At 40.7% G+C, this 7862-nt stretch overlaps 1 protein-coding gene across 2 annotated transcripts in view; it reads right to left on the bottom strand.

Moving 5' to 3' along the window:
• Positions 1 to 7862, bottom strand: part of myo6a (myosin VIa) — a 173263-nt gene that overhangs the window by 130314 nt on the left and 35087 nt on the right. The gene's annotated exons all lie outside the window — the stretch shown is intronic.

The raw sequence follows: 7862 nt of genomic DNA, 5'->3' as shown, positions 1-7862 counted from the left end.
TCAGTAGGGGAAGAGCAAACTCTGTTTAAGTGGCTGCACTGCTGCAGCGCTGCCTGCACGTCAGTCGATTCTGTTCCCTACCGGAATTCCTGTTTCCTTCCTTTATGCAATCATACTACAACAAATCATGCGTAGTTTTGCCCAGTTACCATACGTGATACGTACCAACAGAAGTGAATACGAGCTAGAAGCGCAACTGAATGTACGGGAAGCCAAAAGGTTAAAAAAGGATTGTATTTTTTTCCGAAATCTAAGCGTTTTTTTATTTAATATTTTATTAGAAGCGAGTTTTCCCCATCTGTCAATTCAATCTAGATTATTTATTTTCAAATAAAAAAAAAAAGGAAAAAAAATAAAAAATAATAATGATTAAAAAAAACAATAAACAATAATATAAGGAACTCTTTTTCTCATATGTATTTTGGTGACATTTATATTGTTAATACATTTTGGATACTGTGTTTAGTGCCTTTTTTCAGGTCAGAGCAACTGCCCTTCAAAATTCCTGTGCACGTCCCTGCTTGCAAGGTTTCAAGCAAAGGAATGCTCTTAATCCAGAGGTTTACATGTCTTTAAATGATCGATGACTGGTGAGAGATTTGGCCGAGTCGAGTTTGGGTATTTAGAATCAAATTGGTATAGGGAGAAATAAACCGAACGGTGGTCTCAAATATTGAAACCATTCTGACTGTATAACTCAAACTCCAACATTGCAAATTCATAATATTACCTATTAAACCTACCTTATTCTTCAGGAACTTGCTCCTGTAGATGTTCTTTAAATCTTGTTTGATTTCAGGACAGTAATCAATTTTGGTGAGGATGGCCACTTGAGGAATTCCTGCCAGGAGAACACAAAACTACTGAATCATGTAACTGATATAAACTGAAACTGACCACAGCTGCTCTTCTCTGTGATGATGGAAACTACAAACAGCTGCAGGAGGTGAATGTTTTATACAACGTATTCCAATCAGTGTGATCTATTAAAACCCAATAAAGAGAAGAATAATCAGAGATTTATGTTCTCACCCAGGTGACTGGCTTCCAGCCTGATGTTCCGAATCTTCTCTACAGTTATATTATTCATTTGAAGTATTCTGCTGACATCAACAACACAAACCAGAACGTGCACTTTGTCGTTGGCAGTGGGATATTTGTTGTAGAACTGATCCTCCTCTGACAACGGTGATTCAGGTTTGAACTGGAAAACAAATTGAAATCCAGTTAATCAACAGTAACAAAAATGTGAATGGGAAAATGTTCTGCAAAGATTGTAGCTTCTGTACCCTGTAACCGTCCTTCACATGTCCCTTCAAAGCCAGTTTGATGTCTTCCACTTGGACACCTTTGATTGGATCCAGGCCCATGATGTCACTGAGGATAAAAGGGTAAAAGGACTCTGGACTTTCTTTTTGGATCTTGTAGGTTGTGTACTGTAAAGCACATACAGAGAAAAGGACAGCTATTATTTTATTACCACTATAGAGAAAAAACAGACATCAATTCTCAGGTAGGTGTCGAGGTTGGCCAAGTACAGAGGCAGGCAGTGTGCAAATTGCGGGGGGAGGGGGATTTCCCCTCTTCTGGTTTCTATATCCCTGCCTCTACTGAATAAAATATATATAATTTTTATCCCCCCCTCAGAGTGATCTACTTCAATAGTGATGCAACTTGTCACAAAACTCACAGTTCGGATCGATCTGTAGTTTTGTTAGTGTTAAATTAATTAGAAAAGGCGCTACTTTGGCTCTGATCCAGCTGCCTCTCTGTCTGTAGGTAATCACCAGGCTGGAGTCTTGCTTAATGTCCCGCCCACGTCTTATTGGTTACAAGTCGCTAATAATAGTCTATCAACACTCACGACACATTTGCTTAGGTGAACAGCGGAGCTGTGTGTTGAAGGGAAGGCAGCCAATATTCCTAAAGCTGCAATAAACCTCACAATCTGATTATCTGTTTCGATGATGATAGGCAGCCCAGCGTCCCTGTTACACCTTTGAACATGCCTGAATTTTCATTGTCTTTTACAAAAATCGCACCCTGGAGGCAGGTAAAGTGAGGTGTGGATCCAAATGTAAAACACTTTGAAGCGCTGATACAGTTTGTAGCGTTTATTCTTCAACAACAGAAAACAGGTGTACATGTGGTTGTAGCAGGAAAAGTCCAAAACACAGATGGCAACATAAATCCAGGCAAAGTTCAATAATAGATATTTTTAGGCCATCAACATATGGTTTGAGTTTCAGAGCAAAGAAATTATGTTATCAGTAACAGTGTCAACTGTAACAACAAGCCTTTCAAAGCTATATTTATAAGCAGCACGTATAAACACCAAAGATTCTGTATGTGTTGGAACAACCGGCTGCGACTAAGTGACCAATGAAAACTTGGTCTACTAAGACTCTTCTTATCGACAAACGGTTGACTATTTAGCCTATTACAAACAGAGAAGAGAAAACAAGGAATATGGACTGACAGGTAACTCTACAGTAAATACATGTATAATATGATGTGGTTACATACAGATCACTTTCTTGACAGTTAATGATCAGCAGAAGGATTTAACAGTGAGTTTTCATGTATTCTAAAAAAGAAGCAAGAAGTTCTTATACACCCGCTAAGTCTTAACGGATGAAACATGTCACTTTTATACCACACTGTGTTAGCAGAACTACTCCTATCAACAGTCAGAGCTGGTTTCTCTTTCAAGTCGCCTCAACTTAAACAGATCTTAACCACAACAGCAGCGGAAACAGGAAGTCAGTGGAGCTCTGAAGCCTTTTCAGTGTCAGTGTTTCAGGCAGTTTATTTGTGTCAATAGTTTAGTAAATTTAGTGTCACTGCTGCAGATTTTTTATAAACATACCTTCCTGAGTAATTGTTAGATTGGTGGGTTTTCTGCTGTTGTCTTACAACATGATGGTATGATCTCTTATCCACCCACGTTCCACCTAGATCCACAAAAAAGCCTCTTACTGTGCATTCACAGTCAATGTGACGACACTGAGAAATACCATTTCCCGTCGGCCAGTTCACAGGACACGCTGTTGGGGACGCGAGGGGATTCGCCTCAGTTGAAATTTCTTAACTCAGATTTTTTCTTAACGACTCTGTGTCGCAATAGCCTATCAGTGTTGAGATTGTCTGGACGTCACTGACGGCTTCGGTGTTGTGTTGAGAGGGACAGAGTCTCTGCCGGCCGACAAACAGCTGCTGAGTGACGGGGCGCTGAGGAGGAGAGAGGCTGGAGAAGCACCGGAGACTTTGGACAAATAAATCCCCGCAGTCAGACCAGATCCTGCTCTGACAAATGCACCGTTTACCGGCGGGAGGAGCTAACAGTTAACTGCTAAATTAACTTTTTACTTAAATTTTTGGGATTGAAACACTGATTTATCTTCACTCACACTTCTCAGCAGCGAGTCTGACGTCCACTGTTTTAGGCACCCAGAGCTCTGTGATCTATCCAGCTATCGTCGTACTTTGCTGTGAACAAGTTAGCATAGCCCTGGTCCCTACAAACTCCTTTCAGAAAACAAGCATTTTAAAAGTTGTTGTCCTGCTGTCTTGCTGACAGACAAAGCATGAATTCATGTTTAACAAATCTGCATCACATTGTAGTTATTTCGGCATCAGTTTGATCCGTTTCAATTAAATCCCAGCAAAATGTTTACTTTGGGTTCAAACCACTGTAGCAATCGCGGGTTGTGTTCGCATTGTGTGTCAACACTCAGCAGTAGTACAGAAATAAAACAACATGAAGATTAAATTCGCTTTGGGTCTGAATCCACAGTTAGGCCCATACCCTAAACCGAACAGGAAGTCATTTTGATTTGAAAGTGCCATTTGACCTTTTGCTTTGTACAAGGTCCATACTTTAATGAACTCCTACATAATTAATCCGATCAACATCAAATTTTGACTGTGTCTCAATGTCTCAAGACATTGACGATGAAAACTTGAGCTAACTGTGACTTTTGGTTTCTAGGCATGTCCATAGCGTGGCGTCAAAGTTGAATGATTTGCCATAGACCAGGAAGTTGTTCTTACAACTTCATTGTAAATCCTCACATCTGTGCCAAATGTTATATGATTAAGTATTCCTTAGCTGAAAAGTACATAATAATAATAATATTAATATACCCTTTATTGCTAAGTTAGTACACCGGAGTTAGTACAAAGCCGTGGCGCAGCTGTAGTCGTGGATTTAGACCGAAAAAAAGAGACCGCGACTTGTTACACAACAGCTTGAAACGTCACTCCTGTTCCGGCATGACGGCTGTGGCTTTTCACGCAGACATTGTTCCGCCTACGTTACTACCAACATTCCCGGCTCAGAGGCGGATCAAATCTGACCCCCCTTTCCGGCTCAGTACCTTTCACACAGCGCAGCGAGCCGCTGTATTGGCGTAATAATCCCGGAAAATTGGGCAGTGTGAAAGCACCTAATGAGTCACTCTCAGGAGCTCAGTGAATAAACTGTGGTACAGTGATAGGTTGCCACCTGTGCAATAACATTTGTGAAAATTTCATCACTACTAAATATTCCACGGTCAACTGGTAATGGTATTATAACAAAGTCTAAGCGATTGGGAGCAACAGAAACTCAGCCACGAAGAATGGGGACACTGAGTTTTGTTGTTTAGTTTTACTTCCACTGCAAACGCAGAAAACTCTAGAAGGCACTTTGTATTCCTTGGTTGAAAATGATATAATAAAGTGATAATAATAATAATAAACTAATTATTGCAACGTATTAAGGAATAATGAATTTGTGATATTCTCTTTATCAATACGTCATTCATACCTTCCTGGTGAAACTGTCGTGAAAGATGTTATCTGCCAAAGCCAGTGTGTACATTCTGCCATGTAACAGGCTTTGAACAGAGTTGATGAAACTGGACTTTCCAGCTCCAGCTGGGCCATGAAGAAGAATCCTGAGCTGCTGGCCTTCATCATGAGGTTTGTAGTTCTTCATGTTCTGCAGAGCGCTCTGTTTGTCTCTGCGCAGGGAAGGAAACATTTGAGTACAGACTAAACTCATTTTGCACTGATGTCACACATCAACTGAGAAATGAATCAGGAGATCGAACAAGGAAACAAACAAAAAAAACAATCACAAGTAAATTTCTGTAGCTTCTGCTGTGAAAGATTTTGTTTAACAAGCTAACATTGATGGTGTGGACACACTCACCCCCAGTTTATTGTCCTCCATGGTTCGCTGAGAACTGACAAATACACAACACATGTTCAGATAAGACAAAATATTATGAAAACACATAATAATGTAATTATCAGGAAATCAAGAACTGTTTTTTTAAACAATCTTACATGGAGGAAGTTCGGATGCATCTGGTTTGGAGTGTTTACGTCCCATGGCTGGAGAATAAAACAGTTAAAAACCAATAACTAAAGACTAATAAAAAAAACTAAAACGTAAAAAATGGCACAAATTCAACAACAATAAATCTTAAAATATGATTATTTTTGTCATGTTGATGTCAGTTCAGACAATGATCATATTTAGTTTATTCATCAAAAATCACGATGCTGCTATTAAAAACAAAGAGATTTAAAGCAGTTTCAAAATTAACACATTTGAGGATGAATGTAAGAGAAGCAAAGTACCTGTGTTGTTGCTGCTGCGTCCTGGAACAAAGTGAAGAAATATGAGCCTTGGAGCTTTGTAATTTACATAGACAATAGGTGTTATTTTCATTCTGAAGACACGCACATCTTAAGAGAAGTTCCCCTTAGTCTCTTCCGGCTCTTAAACCACACATTTTCATTTTCATCAGAGTGTTATTTCTTTTTTTCTTCACTGTTTTCTGTTTGAGGATCTAAACACTCTCACAACCCCAACAACAGTTCAACAGTGCAAGACATTTGAAGCAGTACAGTTTGATATACAACCCCGTTTATTAACATTAACTACAATGTTCCCAAAAAGTTGGCACACTGACAACTTGTCAGATGTTGAAACTGAGAAATTGTTGTGTTTTTGGAAAATTATACAACCGTTTCGAATTTGGTATCAGCAACATGTTTTAATTGAGTTTGGACTGGGTCATGTTCATTGAGGATCTGGGACCTGAAGAGACCGACTGCTTTCATCTTAAAAGTGGGATGTTTTCCCATTCTTGCTTGGTGACTTTGTTAGGTCAGTGGGAAGTCATCAGAGTTTGCAGTAAAGCCAGTTCTGTACTGACAAACATTTGTTGCTTTCCTAGATGTGAGAAGAAGTGACCACAGAACAGGGAGTGGCAGGACTGAGGGAGACACAGGAAACATCACAGGCAGCTGTGGCTGCTGTGGCTAGCTACATTAACTAGCAGCTGTTTATGGTATGTAGTCGGTTTTGTTCTAGTTACTTTACACTGCGTCTCTCTCTGATTGTGCACCAGAGTGTTTTTAATAACCCCTCTCCAGTCTATTCTCCATCTTCTTTCACTACAAACGCCCTCTTTCAGCCACACTAAGTACTTTCTGTTTTCAAAAGTCATTAGAAATGAGCATTTAAGTGCTTGCCCCCAAACCACCCAAATTTCAGCGCCCCCTCAGGTTCAAAGTCACTCCTACGCCCCTGTTATACATCTCAGAAAATTAGAATATTGCGAAAAGGTTCAGTATTGTGAGCTCAAAGTGTCCCACTCTAATCAGCTAATTAATCCTAAACACCTGCAAAGGGTTCCTGAGCCTTTCATCGGTCTCTCAGTCTGGTTCAGTGGAAGAAGACTGCTGACCTGACAGCTGTGCAGAAAACCATCATTGACACCCTCCACAAGGAGGGAAACCCTCAAAAGGTCATTGCAAAAGAAGTTGGATGTTCTCAAAGTGCTGTATCAAGGCACATTAATAGAAAGTTAAGTGGAGGAAAAAGGTGCCCAAGCAGCAGGGATGACCGTAGCCTGGAGAGGATTGTCAGGAAAAGGCCGTTCAAATGTGCAGGGGAGCTTCACAAGGAGTGGACTGAGGCTGGAGTTACTGCATCAAGAGCCGCCACACACAGACGGGTCCTGGACACGGGCTTCAAATCAAGCCGCTCCTGAACAACAAACACAGTCAGAAGAAAAAAAGAACTGGTCTGTTTCTCAGTGGTCCAAAGTCCTCTTTTCTGATTCTCATTTGGAAACCAAGGTCCCAGAGTCTGGAGGAAGGACGGAGAGGCACACAATCCAAGATGCTTGAAGTCCAGCGTGAAGTTTCCACAGTCTGTGTTGGTTTGGGGAGCCACGTCATCTGCTGGTGTTGGTCCACTGTGCTTTATTAAGTCCAGAGTCAGCGCGGCCGTCTACCAGGACATTTTAGAGCACTTCATGCTTCCTTCAGCAGACGAGCTTTATGGAGATGCTGACTTCATTTTCCAGCAGGACTTGGCACCTGCCCGCACTGCCAAAAGTACCAAAACCTGGTTCAATGACCATGGGATTACTGCTGACCAGCAAACTCGCCTGAGCTGAACCCCGTAGAGAATCTATGGGGCATTGCCAAGAGAAAGATGAAAGACATGAGACCGAACAATGCAGAAGAGCTGAAGGCCGCTATTGAAGCATCCTGGTCTTCAATAACGCTGATAGCATCCATGCCACGCCGCACTGCGGCAGTGATTCATGCAAAACAGGCCCAAACCAAGTACTGAGTACATCTGCATGATTATACTTTTCAGAGGGCAGAGGACACTTCTGTATTTAAAATCCTTTTTTTAAAATTGATTTCATGGAATATTCTAATCATCTGAGATTTTGAATTTGGGGTTTTCATAAGCTGTACGCAATAATCATCAAAATTATATCAAATAAAAGCTTGAAATATCTCACTTTGCATGTAATGAGTCTATATAATATATTAGGTCCACCTTT

This window comes from Micropterus dolomieu, linkage group LG10, assembly GCF_021292245.1.
Source record: "Micropterus dolomieu isolate WLL.071019.BEF.003 ecotype Adirondacks linkage group LG10, ASM2129224v1, whole genome shotgun sequence".
Lineage (NCBI taxonomy): Eukaryota > Metazoa > Chordata > Actinopteri > Centrarchiformes > Centrarchidae > Micropterus > Micropterus dolomieu.
This window is presented reverse-complemented; position numbering and strand designations above follow the sequence as displayed.